This window comes from Pelobates fuscus, chromosome 4 (assembly GCF_036172605.1).
Source record: "Pelobates fuscus isolate aPelFus1 chromosome 4, aPelFus1.pri, whole genome shotgun sequence".
Taxonomy (NCBI): Eukaryota; Metazoa; Chordata; class Amphibia; order Anura; family Pelobatidae; genus Pelobates; species Pelobates fuscus.
This window is the reverse complement of record NC_086320.1, coordinates 44,269,863-44,287,284: the sequence shown is the minus strand read 5'-3', so window position 1 is coordinate 44,287,284 and position 17,422 is coordinate 44,269,863.

The following is a 17,422-nucleotide window of genomic DNA, read 5'->3' as shown; positions in this document are numbered from 1 at the left end:
ACGCTAAAGAGACAGATATGATTGGCAACTGTCAAAGCACGCTGGCACAGGTCTGCAGAGCACACGCTGAAGTAGGCCTGACACCCAGACGCTTGCAGACAACTAACTGCTCTTCTATTACAGTGAAAAAAAATTATTTCTTTTAAATCTAAAGCTTAACCTATTGTAAAAACAGATATGAGTGGTGGCACTGACTGTGCAAATGGGCAAGGCATCCAACCTGACACAGAAGCTGGCAGGCAGGCAACTGCTCTTCTATTACAGTGAAAACAAAATATTTCTTTTAAATCTAAAGCTTAACCTATTGTAAAAACAGATATGAGTGGTGGCACTGGGCAAGTGGGCACAGTATCCAATGTGAACCTCACACAGAAGCTGGCAGGCAGGCAACTGCTCTTCTATTACAGTGAAATTGTTTTATTTATTTTAAATCTAAAGCTTAAGCTATTGTAAAAACAGATATGAGTGGTGGCACTGACTGTGCAAATGGGCAAGGCATCCAGCCTGACACAGAAGCTGGCAGGCAGGCAACTGCTCTTCTATTACAGTGAAAAAAAATTATTTATTTTTAATCTAAAGCTTAAGTTATTGTCACAACAGATATGAGTGGTGGCACTGACTGTGCAAATGGGCAAGGCATCCAGCCTGACACAGAAGATGGCAGGCAGGCAACTGCTCTTCTATTACAGTGAAAAAAAAATATTTATTTTAAATCTTAAGCTTAAGCTATTGTAAAAACAGATATGAGTGGTGGCACTGGGCAAGAGGACACAGTATCCACTGTGAACCTCACACAGAAGCTGGCAGGCAGGCACCTGCAATTACATTACACAGAAAAAAAAAAAAAAAGCAGCCTGATGTTCTAGCCCTAAAAAGGGCTTTTTGGGGTGCTGTCCTTACAGCAGAGATCAGATGAGTCCTTCAGGATTGTAGTGGACACTGAATACCCTAGCCTAGCTATCAATTTCCCTATCTAATCAGCAGCAGCTAAACTTTCCCTCCTCTCACTAAGCATGCAGCTTCAGAATAAATCGAAAATGGATGCTGGGAGGAAGGTTGGAGGGTGTGGAAGGGAGGGAGTGCTGCTGATTGGCTGGAATGTGTCTGCTGACCGAGAGGCACAGGGTCAAAGTTTGCCCAATGATGACGAATAGGGGGCGGATCAAACCGCCCATGTGTTCGCCCGCGGCGGCGAACGCGAACACGCTAAGTTCGCCGGGAAATGTTCGCCGGCGGACACTTCGGTACATCACTAATAGTGATATATACGTATATACTTATGTATATAGTTATATATATATTATTTGGTTCTACATGTGTTTTGATATCAATATATATATATATATATATATATATATATATATATATATATATACATTTTAAAATACAGTTAGAATGAAATTACACATGTATATTTATATTTTTTATTTATTTTTTATTTATTTATTTTTGTATTTTTATTTTTTATACGTATTTACATATTTATTTTTTTTTTATTTTTTTTTATTTATATATATATTTATTATATATATATATTTATATTATATAATGAAAATTATATATATATATATATATATATATATAATCAATATCATTGTACGTGTATTTTGATATTAATATATATATATCATTATGTATATATTAATATTAAAATACACTTAGACAGTGTATGTGTGTGTATATGTGTGTATATATACTTAGATCATATATATAATAAATATATGAGATCTAAGGATATATAATTTAATTTTACTCAGTTTTATCATTTATTTATTTTTATTTTTCAGACAGCAGGGGGAGTACCTGTCATTACAGGCACTCCCCCTGCTGGCAATGCCTTGGACGCTATGCCGTCCATGTGATCACGAGGTCCTCACAAGGACCTCACGATCACATGGCCCAGGGGGGCCGAAGAGGATGGAGGGGGACTCCCTGGGCTCCCAGGTGAGTCTCCATACTGCGATCGCCCGTGTGGGATCGCCGGCGACCGGGTAAGTACATAAGATCGCAGGGCGTTCTATGCTGCCCTGTGGCGTTTAGAGCCATCAAAAAAGGGATGGCATAGAACGCCCTGCGTTCTTAAGGGGTTAAAAAACAAACAAACAAAAAGCTGTTTAATGCTGAATGAAAAGATGACACCAGGGAACCCCAGACACTATAGTTTTAACTTAAACGTTATTACCCTATGAGTTCGATTTCCATATTATGTTTTAGGTATATTTGTTTTTGTTAACTACAGTTACACTGCCTACTGAATCCCATTAGAGGGAACAGAACATTTTGAAAAAACTAAAATTTTATATTATACTTATAGCAATAAAAAGTACTTAAAAACAAAAAATAAAAAGTACTTACTCTTTTGATAGGTGAAAGAACAATGCAACAATATACTTATCAATAACACATTGCTTGAATCTCAATAATGCCTGTGGTTATGATGCTGAATGCATTGGATGGAGTTACATTTATTTGCTAGACATGATTGAATAATGTTATGGCTAAGATACTAAAAAGGCAAAGACAATATTAAACTTAATGTAGCTAAGTTGAAATAAGCCTGTAAAACGGAATTAGTAGATATTGGAAACCTGTTGAAGTTTCAATTGCATATTCAACGGTTTTGTCTAATGTGAAATTCTAAATCTCAGAGCTACATTAATTAATGTTTTGAAAAATGTCATGAATTTGGTTGATTTATTAATTTAGTACAGGGCATTTGTAGTACACAAATGGTTATGATACACATATTTGTCTTTAACAGTGTTCTTGTGTTCTGCATTGCACATTCTCCAAATTATTTTTCCTAAAAAGTTTGCACAGCATTTATTTACACAGCTAGCTAAACAGATGTTTAGGATGTGTTAAATGTTTTAGAATAAAAATAACAACTTAATGTGCAAATTGCTTTCCAATGATATCTGATACATGTATATTTAAAAAGGACACAATTTTCATAATGCTTTATTTGTACATCATGTTACTCACTCAGAAATAACCCTAAGGGGGGGGATAGAAAAAAATAGAATAAAAAAAATAAATAGATATGATATGGTATGGCTTATCTTGTAACATTAGCTAAAACAGCGTTTGACAAATTAGTACACAGGCTGAAATGCCATTTTGTCATATACTGCAAGTCTCTGTGACTCTGTCCTCTCGTGGTTTTTCTCTTACCTCTCCAAACGCTCATTCAGTGTCTCCTTTTCTAATGATACCTCGTCCTGTTTCGGTTGGAGTCCCCAAGGCTCTGTCTTTGGTCCCCTTCTATTTTCTCTTTATACTGCCTCCCTTGGCAAACGTATTGCCTAATTTGGATTCTACTACCACTAGTGATGTACCGGACTGTTCGCTGGCGAATAGTTCCCGGCGAACATAGCGTGTTCGTGTTCGCCACGGCGGGCGAACACATGCATGGTTCGATCCGCCCCCTATTCGTCATCATTGAGTAAACTTTGACCCTGTGCCTCTTTTTTTTTGTGTAATGTAATTGCAGTTGCCTGCCTGTCATCTTCAGTGTCAGGCTCACAGTGGATACTGTACCAACTTGCCCAGTGCCACCACTCATATCTGGTGTCACAATAGCTTAAGCTTGCATTTAAAAAAAAAAAATGTTTTCACTGTAATAGATTGAATAGCAGTTAGTTGTCTGCTAGCTTCTGTGTCAGGCTCACAGTGGATACTGTGCCCACTTGCCCAGTGCCACCACTCATGTCTGGTGTCACGATAGCTTAAGCTTGCATTTAAAAACAAAAAAAATTTTTCACTGTAATAGATTGAATAGCAGTTAGTTGTCTGCCAGCTTCTGTGTCAGGCTCACAGTGGATACTGTGCCCACTTGCCCAGTGCCACCACTCATATCTGGTGTCACAATAGCTTAAGCTTGCATTTTAGCTTAAGCTTGCAACAACATTTTTTTTTCACTGTAATAGATTGAATAGCAGTTAGTTGTCTGCAAGCGTCTGGGTGTCAGGCCTTCAGCGTGTACTCTGCCAACCTCTGCCAGTCCACTTTGCCACTCATATCTGGTGTGACTATTGCGTGCCTTTAAAAAGAAAAAACGTTTTTCACTGTAAGCTAATAGCAGTCAGTGTCCTTCAAGCGAGTGTCAGGCCTGCAGCGTGTACTCTGCCAACCTCTGCCAGTCCACTTTGCCACTCATATCTGGTGTGACAATAGCGTGCCTTTAAAAAGAAAAAAATTTTTTCACTGAAAGCTAATAGCAGTCAGTGTCCTTCAAGCGAGTTTCAGGCCTTCAGCGTGTACTCTGCCAACCTCTACCAGTCCAGTTTGCCACTCATATCTGGTGTGACAATAGTGTGCCTTTAAAAAGAAAAATTTTTTTTTCACTGTTATAGATTGAATAGCAGTTAGTTGTCTTCAAGCGGGTGTCAGGCCTCCAGCGTGTACTCTGCCAACCTCTGCCACTGCACAGTGCCACGCTTATCTGGTGTCACAATAGATTGCATTTAAAAACCCAAAAACTTTTTTCACTGTTATACATTGAATAGCAGTTAGTTGTCTGCAAGCGTCAGAAAGTCACCCCCTTGCCCGGCGTCTGACACCTGGCTTGTCTGAACTATTAGCCCGCCAGCTTTTACCATACAAGCTGGTGGAGTCTGAGGCATTCAAAAAATGTGTAGCTATTGGGACACCGCAGTGGAAGGTACCCGGCCGAAATTTCTTTGCACAAAAGGCAATCCCCAACCTGTACTCGACTGTGCAAAAGGAAGTAATGGCATGTCTGGCACACAGTGTTGGGCCAAGGGTCCATCTGACCACTGATACCTGGTCTGCAAAGCATGGTCAGCGCAGGTATATCACCTACACTGCGCATTGGGTAAACCTGCTGACGGCTGCCAAGCATGGAATGCTTAAAGCGGGTGTCAGACCTTCAGCGTGTACTCTGCCAACCTCTGCCAGGCCACTTTGCCACTCATATCTGGTGTCACTATAGCGTGCATTTAAATAAAGAAAAAGGTTTTTCCTTTGTTATAGATTGAATAGCAGTTAGTTGTCTTCAAGCGGGTGTCAGGCCTACAGCGTGTACTCTGCCAACCTCTGCCAAACTCTGCAAGTGCACTTTGCCACTCATATCTGGTGTGACTATAGCGTGCCTTTAAAAAGAAAAAAAGTTTTTCCACTGTTATAGATTGCGTGCATTTAAATAAAGAAAAAGGTTTTTCCATTGTTATAGATTGAATAGCAGTTAGTTGTCTTCAAGCGGGTGTCAGGCCTGCAGCGTGTACTCTGCCAACCTCTGCAAGTGCACTTTGCCACTCATATCTGGTGTGACTATAGCGTGCCTTTAAAAAGAAAAACGTTTTTCACTGTAAGCTAATAGCAGTCAGTGTCCTTCAAGCGAGTTTCAGGCCTTCAGCGTGTACTCTGCCAAACTCTACCAGTTCAGTTTGCCACTCATATCTGGTGTGACAATAGTGTGCCTTTAAAAAGAAAAACATTTTTTTCACTGTTATAGATTGAATAGCAGTTAGTTGTCTTCAAGCGGGTGTCAGGCCTCCAGCGTGTACTCTGCCAACCTCTGTCACTGCACAGTGCCACGCTTATCTGGTGTCACAATAGATTGCATTTAAAAACCCAAAAACTTTTTTCACTGTTATACATTGAATAGCAGTTAGTTGTCTGCAAGCGTCAGAAAGTCACCCCCTTGCCCGGCGTCTGACACCTGGCTTGTCTGAACTATTAGTCCGCCAGCTTTTACCATACAAGCTGGTGGAGTCTGAGGCGTTCAAAAAATGTGTAGCTATTGGGACACCGCAGTGGAAGGTACCCGGTCGAAATTTCTTTGCACAAAAGGCAATCCCCAACCTGTACTTGACTGTGCAAAAGGAAGTAATGGCATGTCTGGCACACAGTGTTGGGCCAAGGGTCCATCTGACCACTGATACCTGGTCTGCAAAGCATGGTCAGCGCAGGTATATCACCTACACTGCGCATTGGGTAAACCTGCTGACGGCTGCCAAGCATGGAATGCTTAAAGCGGGTGTCAGACCTTCAGCGTGTACTCTGCCAACCTCTGCCAGGCCACTTTGCCACTCATATCTGGTGTCACTATAGCGTGCATTTAAATAAAGAAAAAGGTTTTTCCATTGTTATAGATTGAATAGCAGTTAGTTGTCTTCAAGCGGGTGTCAGGCCTACAGCGTGTACTCTGCCAACCTCTGCCAAACTCTGCAAGTGCCCTTTGCCACTCATATCTGGTGTGACTATAGCGTGCCTTTAAAAAGAAAAAAAGTTTTTCCACTGTTATAGATTGCGTGCATTTAAATAAAGAAAAAGTTTTTTCCATTGTTATAGATTGAATAGCAGTTAGTTGTCTTCAAGCGGGTGTCAGGCCTGCAGCGTGTACTCTGCCAACCTCTGCAAGTGCACTTTGCCACTCATATCTGGTGTGACTATTGCGTGCCTTTAAAAAGAAAAAACGTTTTTCACTGTAAGCTAATAGCAGTCAGTGTCCTTAAAGCGGGTGTCAGACCTTCAGCGTGTACTCTGCCAACCTCTGCTAGTCCACTTTGCCACTCATATCAGGTGTGACAATAGCGTGCCTTTAAAAAGAAAAAAGTTTTTCCACTGTTATAGATTGAATAGCAGTTAGTTGTCTTCAAGCGGGTGTCAGGCCTACAGCGTGATACCTGGTCTGCAAAGCATGGTATCAGGGTCTCTGAGGACAGGTGTCAATCCATATGTCAAGGTGTCAATATGTCATATGTCAGGTGTCAATCCATATCCATTGTGATTTAGGAATGTTAGGTGATTTCTGCCCTTTATGGATTAAAACCAGACTCTGCATCAACTGTGTAATTTTCCATGGGAGTTTTGCCATGGATCCCCCTCCGGCATGCCACAGTCCAGGTGTTAGTCCCCTTGAAACAACTTTTCCATCACTTTTGTGGCCAGAAATAGTCCCTGAGGGTTTTAAAATTCGCCTACCCATTGAAGTCAATGGCGGTTCGCCCGGTTCGCCGGTTCGCGAACGTTTGCGGAAGTTCCCGTTCGCCGTTCGCGAACCGAAAATTTTGTGTTCGCGACATCACTAACTACCACCTGTACGCGTATGACACCCAGATATATCTCTCCTCCCTGGACCTCTCCCCTGCAGTCCTGCAATGTGTCACTGCTTGCCTATCTTCTATCTCTGACTGGATGTCCGCTTTCTGAAACTCAATCTCACTAAAACTGAGCTCCTTGTCTTTCCTCCTCCTAATACTGATCCTCCTCTTTCGCTCTCCCTTCATGTTAGTGGCATCCACATCAGTCCACATCAGTCCATCCTTGCAACCGTGCTGTCTTGGCATCATACTTGATTCTGGTCTCACCTTTGAGCCTCAAAACCAGTATGTTGCCAAATCCTGTATATTTCATCTTAAAAACATAGCCTACATCCGCCCCTTTCTTACGCAAGATGCTACCAAGGAGCTTGTCCATGCTCTAGTAATTTCACGCATAGTTTATTGAAACCCTCTCCTAATTGGTCTTCCCAAAAGCTGTATTGCCCTGCTAAAGTCTGTAATGCATGCCGCTGCCAAACTGATTTTTCTCTCTGGTCGGTCCTCTCACACCTCATCCCTCTGTCAGTCCTTACGTTGGCTTCCTGTATCCTATAGGAGTCAATTCATAGTGTTAACCCATACCTATAAAGCACTGAACAATTCTAGCCCATCTTATATCACTTCACAGATCCATAAGTATGTCCCTTCTTGGTCTTTCAGCTCTGCCCGTGACCTTCTCCTGTCCGCTGCTCACACCCGTGCTGCCAACTCTCGCTTGCAAGACTTCTCGTGGGCGGCTCCCTTCCTATGGAATAGCTTGCCTACTGCCATCAGACTCTCCCCTAGTCTTCAATAATTTAAGAAGTGCCTTAAAACCAATCTCTTAAGGGAAGCTTATGGCCTCCCAGAGTAACTTCTACCTCACTTACCTGTCTTTTGCTCTCTCGTAAAAGGCAGCACTTTACTCTCTCCTCCAGCTCTGCTTCACTCCCACCTTATTTGATTGCTATTTCCTGCCCTAATGTTTTTTATACCCCAACTCTGATAGACTGTAATCTCGTTTGAGCAGGGTCGTCTTCAACCTATCGTTCCTGTAAGGTTTCTTGTAATTGTCCTATTTATAGTTAAATCCTCCCTCACATAACATTGTAAAGCGCTATGGAATCTGGTGGCGCTATATAAATGGCAATAATAATAATAATTATTAATATAGAAAAATATAGAGAAAAAATAATGTCAAACACAGTGATTAGAGTATTTGTAAGTAGCCTAGTTTTGGAAATGGAGTTTTCTAATAAATACCAGTAGAATATAAACATAATGTCATTATGATACCAACATACATTATGTACAGTTACATCAAGCATCTGTACTATACTGTGCATTTTGGCAGTGAAATAATCTCTGTAGTGCATTCAGTGAACTCTGAACCCTATTTCTTTGCTGCCCTTCCATGATTGCAAGGATGCAGTCTTGTTATTTTATTCACAAAAATTGCTTTGATAGTGTTGAGGGCAGAAATTACAGTCTCTCTACAGAGTTGCAAAGGATAGAATAGAGCCTAGGCTGTTAATTGGGGGAGTGTTCCTTAATTTACACCTGTGTGGGATTTGTATTCCCATATAAGCACACCCCTAACTCATTGAGCTTGCTCACATTGCTTGAAAGCAAGTTAAGTAGGCTCTTTCAAGTAGGAGTTAAAAAACAGAAGTTAAATTAAACAAGGTAATTGTATTACTGCCCTGTATCTGGGGGAATGGGTGTTAGAAACATTGCTGGTTTGACTCAATGCACATCTTTTTGTATGTATGTATGTATGCCTGGATGTACTCATCCAGGGTCCATACCTCTGTGACAGGTGTGAGCGAGTGGCTTCTCTGGAAGCTCGAATTGGAGATCTGGAGAGGCGAATTGCAAAATTGAGGAAGATCGACAATCTTTAGAGGAGTCTGTTGCTCACTGAGCAGAGTTTAGTGGGGACAGGTAGTGGAGTGGGAGGAGATAAGACAGCTGGGAAACAGTCACGCAGCTGGGTGACAGTGGGATGAGGTAGCAGGGGGGAGGGAAGAGGAAAGGGCTAGCTAGTCCTGACTTTGTGCAACCTAGCAAGATGTTGGGAGCATCAGCTCAGGAGCAGCTGTACTAGAGGAAGTTGTTCCTTCTAACAGCCAAGGGAACAGCCCCTCTAATACGGGTGGGAGTTGATAGGGCAATCCGCCGCTCTGATCGGCTCAACCTGACAGTTTGTTGTCTCCTTAGCTCAGTATAAAGGTGGTGAAAATGGGGGGAGGGGCAAGCTCAGAACAGAGGAAGTAAATAAAATTGATAAAAATTCACAAAAAGTACACGTGACTCATGATAATATTAAATGTATGCTTATTAATGCAAGGAGCCTAAATAACAAAATGTGGAAATAGCATACACTAAACAATATCACATAATAGGAATAACTGAAACCTGGTGGGATGAGACACATGACTGGGCAGTTAACTTAAATAGGTATAGGAAGGATAGAAAAAACAGGAAAGGTGGTGGGGTATGTTCGTATGTCAACCGTGAGTTAAAGCCAAATCTTAAGCAAGTGGAATGTGATGAGAAAAATGTGGAAGGTTTATGGGTAAATATCTGCTTGGGGCAAAAGAAGGGAAATCAATTATTGGTTGGGATATGTTATAATGAGCCACCTAATGATCATATTGATGAGGACCAAAAAATGTTTGAGCAAATTGAGAAAGCTGCAAATCTGGGTAACACGTTAATTATTGGAGATTTTAATTACCCTGACATAAATTGGGATAGAGGGACTAGTAGTTCAGCAAAGGGAATTAGGTTTTTGAACTTGTTAAATGACACTGTCATGATCTTGAGCAGATCAGATAGGAGACTTATGCCTGGGTTGACTTCAGGTACTTTATTAGCGATTTTAGACATATTATGAAACTTGAGTGAAAACAGAATGTAGGCAATATGCCATGAAACAGGATACTTGCCACCGAACAGGTTACTTGCAAATAATAAAGAATGTCTGTAATTTCCATGTAGGGTTGTAACAAAGGTAGGTTGGTACCAAAAGCAGACTGGTAACAGTGGAAGGCTGGTAACAGAGGAAGGATGGTTATTGTTAGGAGCAGGTTGGTATGGAGCAGGTTCACAGGAGCCAGGATATGAAGTGATTCAGGTAAATCACCAACTTCAATGTAAAGGCCATGAGGTTAGTTGAGTGTAGCCTTTTGTAACTGAAGTAATTATTCCTAGGCAGGTGAGGACTGAGGTGACTAGTGGCTAGAGAGGCCACTAGTAGTGGAGAGCTGTAACTTCTTCTAAAAGAAAATAAATAAATGAAGATAAAACATAGTTGTCAGGATAAGATCCTGACAGACACCTTCATGTCACAACCTGTATAAGCACCAACTAGAAAGGATGCTTGACTGGACCTAGTTCTATCTTTTGACCAACAATCAAGTACGTAAGCATTTGGGAAATAGTGATCACAATATAGTGTCCTTTGAAATTAACTAAAAAAAAACATAAAGCACATGGGGTATACTAAAACATATAATTTTAAAAAGGCCAATTTCAATAAGTTAAGGGCAGCTTTACAATATATTGACTGGCATAAACTCTTTAGTGAAAAGAACACTGAGGACAAATGGAACATCTTCCAACAAATATTAGAAAGGTATATTTTCTCAGTATGTACTATTGGGTAATAAATATAAAATAAACACATTGAAACCAATGTGGCTTAGTGGGAAAGTGAATCATGAAATTAAAATTAAGAAAAGAACATTCAAAGCCTTTACATCTGACAAATCAGAGGCATCCTATAAAAGACATAAGGAAGCCAATAATGAGCGCAGAAAGGCAATTCGATTCGCTGTTCTTTAAAATGAAAAAATGTTAGCCAGAGAGATTAAAACCAACCCCAAAGCACTTTTTAGGTTCATAAATTCTAAAAAAAATGAAAGTGTACGTATACTAAAAACTGGGAAGGGGTGTTAGTTAATGAAGACCAGGAAAAGGCAGAAGTTTTAAATAGCTATTTCTCCTCTGTATATATTAGAATGAACCTATGGCAATAGATATGCAAATGATTGCTTCAAAAAACTTGCAGAAAATTGTAATTGTTTAACTCAAGACAAGATACTACAGCAACTAAAGAAAGGTAATATAAACAAATCTCCAGGACTTGAAGGAAATCATCCACGAGTACTTAAGGAACTAAGTGTGGAAATAAGTGAACCTCTGTTTTTAATCTTTCAAGATTCCTTTCTTTCAGGAAGTGTTCCAGAGGATTGGAGGGTGGCAGATGTGGTATCAATAGTCAAAAGGGTTCAAAATCCTTGCCTGGAAATGATAGACCTGTGAGCTTACCTTCTGTGGCTGGGAAAGTATTTGAACGTTTATTAAGGGATTATATTCAAGAATTGCAGAAAAATGCACTTTGGCATAAAGAATGCACAAACAATTTATACCCTTAATCTGAGCGAATTAGGGATAACAATGCATGAGAAGAACTTGGGAATTGTTATAGACAACAAACTATGCAACAATGTGCAATGTCAATCAGCAGTGGCTAAGGCCAGTAAGGTATTGTCATGCATGAAAAAGGGCATTGAGCAAATGAGATGAGAATATAATTTTGCCTCTTTATAAATCACTGGTAAGATCACATGTTGAATATGCTGTGCAATTTTGGAAACCTGTTCTAAATAAGGATATTATGGCACTAGAAAAAGTTAACAGAAGAAAGGTTAACAAATTTAAACTTCTTTAGTTTAGAAAAGCGTTGCCTCAGAGGGGATATGATAACATTATACAAATATATCCGGGGCCAATACAAACCATTGTGTGGAAATCTATTCACAAACCGGACTTTACATAGAACACAAGGTCATGGGTTCAGACTGGAAGAAAGAAAATTTAGTCTAAGGCAAAGAAAAGGTTTTTTTTTTACTATAAGAACAATAAGGATGTGGAATTCTCTGCCTGAATAAGTGGTTTTATCAGAATCCATACAGATGCAACTAGATGCATACTTGCAAAAAACAGAATATTCAATTATATAATACCCTGTAGGGTAATAGCTTCTTGATCCAAGGATGCATCTGACTGTCATTCTGTGGTCAAGAGGAAATGTATTTCCTAGTTTGTTACACAATTGAAAGTGCTTCAAACTGTTTTTTTTTTTTGCCTTCTTTTGTATCAACAGCAAAAAACAAATGTGAGGAATGCTAAACTTGATGGACACACGTCTCTGTTCAGCCTATGTAATTTTGTAAGTATGTAATTTAGGGATTATCAAGTTATGTCTACAGTGTTTTTAGAAAGAAAGAAAAAAAAAACATCTTGACACAACTGGGTAATCCCTAAATCCTGAACTGGTAGGCGTAACTAGTTTGGAAACTGCTGGATTAAAATATACCCAAACTAATGATTGTTTTAATATTTTAGAGCATTTGTAAATGCCCAAATCTAAAGACAAGCAATTTTGAATAAATGTTTAATTGAATAAACATGTATATATAAAATTAGGCATCCAGGATGCAAGTGAAATATGCAACAGCAACGATGACTAAAAGGTTTTTCTTTTCCAGAACAAACACAACAGAAGCTAAATTGCATAAAATTAAAAGTAAATATGCACTGCCAAAGTGATCTGATTCATGCTTCACACATTATACATTATAATACATCCTAGCTAGCATCAGACAAAATGAGAAACAGGGCTTGACACCTTAAAACATAAGCCAAATTAATGGAGACTGCTTTTTTATTATATAAAGCTCAAAAAAAACAAAACAAAATGTGATTTCTTATATCAGAAGCCAAAGAATCGGGGCCAGAGTTATACATCTGAAGCCAGAGACAAATACAAATCACATGTACTACCAAGTGACTGATATTCTTCATTAAAATTCACTGTTTGGAGATCAAAAAAGACTTGTAACAAAACTTTATCATAATAATAAAAAAGAATACATCTAAAAAACATTTTTACTGATCTTTTTTAACCAACTGTGGAATATTCTTCTTTTGCTAAGCATATACATCACGTTACCCATGTCTTCCCTTTTCTGTTCTCAAGTTATTTATAGAATATTCTGAAAAGAAAGAAATATTTATATTAGTACTTGAGGGGGTGTTCCACATTTTTTTTTGGGGGGGAAGGGGGGACCTATGTATATTTTTTTATTCTACTTTATTTGCAGTTTTGATATTTGTTTCTACAATTCACATTACTTTAATCAGTATTGTCAATTCATTTTTGAATCCTCCTTGGGAAAAGCAAGTTGTTAAATGAGAAAATTTGTTTCTGGTTCATTTTGGAGCAAAAGCACACTTTTATCAATATAGTTTTGTGTCCAATTCTTTCTCTATTTGTATAGAGGGGTAGGTGGAATATCAGTACTTGTATGAGGCTGCTGTAACTTCCCAAAAACCTGAAAACGGGAAAACTAAAAAATGCTTGTTTTCGGCAGGGAGGCATCTCTTCCATTTCCCCATCCCCTAAACTAGGGATTTAGGTACTCCATCCACACTTTTGATAGAGGTATAACTAAGCCAGCGGCAGCCATGTTGGTTTCCCCAATTAACTCAATTTGGCAGCCATCTTGGTGATTTCATAAAACTATCACATCCTCTTATTTTATCTTTCCCAATTTTAAGATATATGTTTATCCATTTGATAATTTACCCCTATTTTATGTCCCCCTCCCACCTGCACTGTATTATTGTTTGCTTTAATACGTGTTAATGTGTTTTTTGTATCACATGATTGATGATGTCACTAATTGTAATTATGTAATCAATTGTATCTGCTATTTAAACAGGATAGGCCTCTAATGCTGTAACACTTTTATAAAGCCTCTTTGCAGGAGAAACGCGCTAGTGTTTTTAAAGCTGTTTTATGTTACATTTTTTTGTCTCCAATAAAGATAGCCCATTTATGCTATTGGTGCCTCCAAGCCTATCCTTTTAATCCATTTTATTTTATTTTTTTAAATATATAATTCCTTTCAACTCTCTCCAACACCCCTACTGGAGGACTCGAGGAGTGATCTCCTTGGTGGGGATCATACCACCTACACCTACATATATTGAACAATATCCCATTTGCTCTTCACTTGTGAGTATACCTCCATCTTTTATCATTTTATTCTGAATCATCGAGAGAGCACTATTTTGTGTTTGTATCCTCTTTTTTTATATATCACCAACTATTCGAATACCGGCCCACTGCTATTGGAAAGGAGATATACCCCACTACCTCTGGAGACTCCCTTTTGAGGACATCCACATATCCATAGACAGGGAATATACCATCCAGGCGCACATATCTGGAGCTGAGTATAAGCTCCAGAAAATTGTAAGTGCAATTCCTTTCCCATCATTTACTATCACCTAAGATCATAACATACTACACTATATCTGTGTCTTTTTCCTTCCCTCCTCCATATCGCTTTGAGCGTGGGAATTTCATCACAGGCGCTGCTCCCTGATCCTACTATTTACACCTTTCTCTCTTTGTGCATACTATATATTAATTCAAAAGCAATATTTCTTAATTATAATAAAATATAATTCTATTCCCCTAAGCTCCATTTGCATTCTTCCCCCATGTTGACTTTTTGCATTGAAAACCCAAAGAGGTCTTTTTTCCCAATTACTTGCTATCACAGAAGGGCTTTTTTACCCTTAGTGCTTTCGTAGGCATTAAGCATTACAATTTGTCAGCTCTATAGCATGATGAAGCAGTACAGCAAAGGTATGTGTGTATAGTAGCGTATAATCACTCTCTCACACTTATCACACTTAGAGAAGCTATCTGGTTATGGCTGTTCGCAAACATCACATGATCTTTAACTTCAAACAAGTCCCTTTACATAGAGGTCCGAAGTGCTTGACACTAGAAGTAGTCCTACATCTGTGCATGACATGATGACACCTCTCATAGTTTACACTTGATAAATACGGTAACCACATTTGCCATTTGACTTTTCCTTTAAACATCATTAAAAATAATGGGAAAACTAACTGTGTTATGTGTTCTATTTTAATTTCATTATAAATATCAAATTGTCAATTGTGCCAAATACACTATATTTTTCCATATGAATCTCTGGGCAGATCCCGATACCTGGATCATACAAGTAATCACATTTCTATCCACTGTTAATAGGCTTGCTGCTCCCAGTTGCCCAAAGGGACATTGAGAATGAGCAGAGTTAACAAGCTTACTGCTTCCATCTGCTGAAGAAACATCAAAAATAAACACTTTTATGGATATGTTGACACCTGTTTTATGTGCAAGTATGATTCAGTGCTGAAAGGATATAGATTGTTTTGGTACCCTGTTACAAAAGAACTCTATCAGCATTGCAGGTGATAACTATTCCATTATCAAGTTAGTCAGTGGCATGGGATGGTTGGTTGCTGGTAAATATATTTTCTTTGATCTTTTCCAGCTTTTACATTATAGAATGACAGTCTGATTTATAGAAAATAGCAGAGCTGACATCTCACAGATCACGCCATGGTATGTTTGTGTAGTTTGTAAATGATTTCTGTATGTTCATGTAATCATTAAAATTGTATACTAACAATGGAATCTACATGGGTTTTCATACTATTAAATGAACCATTGCTTGCCATTTTTGGTAACATTTAAATTGTTCAAAGTTTTTAATCATGAGGACTGAAGAAATTAAAATGTAAAATAAAGCATTATGGAGAACCTGAATAAAACTAATAACAGATATTAACCACATAAAGTTCTTACCGCGCTACTGTAAAATAGCATAATATATATTTGATTGATGCTTATGGATACTTAAAGCAAAAAAAAATATGTCCAATTACACAACCTAAATTTTTTATTTGTTTATATTGCAGGATAAAATGTCTAGAGGTTATATATTTGATCAATTGTGTTAGAATATTTTAGATATGGTTTGGTATATTAGCATAGAAACAGATTTCTTTTCATATAGTAGGTATGAGAAAAATAGATAATTTGCACTGCGTTGGGAAAATTTAAGGAACCTGGTGATGTTTCCTAGAATTCAGCTTCCTACGAATGCAACCAGACTTTAAAAATAATCCAGTTTATTCATTAGCTGCTAGAAAAAAAATGTATTCTTCTTAGTAGTATTTATTTATTTTTTTGTTTCACCAATATACTTGAAATCCAAGCATGTAACAAGAGAAAGTTGATGATCTCTTTTATCCCGATAGAGCACTGATCGGCCCTCTTATTCACTTGTTTGTAAAATTAAAAAAAAATTACCTCTGTTTGCCACACAGTGATCCTGGAGCAAAATGGTCAAAAAAATCCAGCTGATGCTCAATAGGAAACCATAGAATTAACAATGCAACGTGTTCGCTTTTGCTGCTTTCTAGTGTTTTAACATGTATTAAATTTTTTTTTTTATTACAAGCTTTATTAAGGAAGTTACAAGAGCATAGCAAATCAACAAAGAGAAGATACAATCAGTTAACTCTGTGTCTGTTAATGGTGTAATGGTATCTTTTTTTCCTCAATGTTTTTTTCTCCCTTTTTCTTCCTTTCTCCCATCATAATCCCTCTCATTTCTTTTCTCTTTTTTCATTTATTTTCCTAATGTTGCAGCACTAACCATAGGTCTAGGCCATCATTGACTATTATAATTTTTACTATAATTGGTGAGTTTGAGGAGTTTATATTATATTCATGAATGATCTGATCTAGTTGCATTTTATTATAAAAGTTTTTTTAACCCCTTAAGGACCAAACTTCTGGAATAAAAGGGAATCAAGACATGTCACACATGTCATGTGTCCTTAAGGGGTTAAACTCCAGATTTTTCAATTGAAATTAAGTTAAATAGTTATGTATGACTTTTGTTACAAACTGCTCCCAATTATTACTAATTATCCCATATCAAACTGCATTGTGTAATAATAACACAAATGTGTACTTCACACAACAAACAAAAAAATAGTATAAAAATAATAAGTGTAGAATTATAATAATTATAGAAGAGGGAATTTCTAGACTTAGACATTTTATGGGCCGGATGGTTCTTATCTGCCGTCACATTCTATGTTTCTATGTTTCTATGTTTATAGAAGAGGGATAAAGGGTAAACGTGGTCCTAGATAAAAGGTACTTTGATGATATTTTATAAAAATAGAGAGGTCTTTTTATAATATGGAAAGGTGATGACCCCACTCCCTCTAGCATGTAAGCTCATTGAGCAGGGCCCTCAACCCCTCTGTTCCTGTGTGTCCAACTTGTCTGGTTACAACTACATGTCTGATCGTCCACCCATTGTAAAGCGCTGCAGAATTTGATGGCGCTATATAAATAACATAATAATAATAATAATAATAATGACAAATCTCTTCTTAACTCTATAAGGGAAATGAATAAT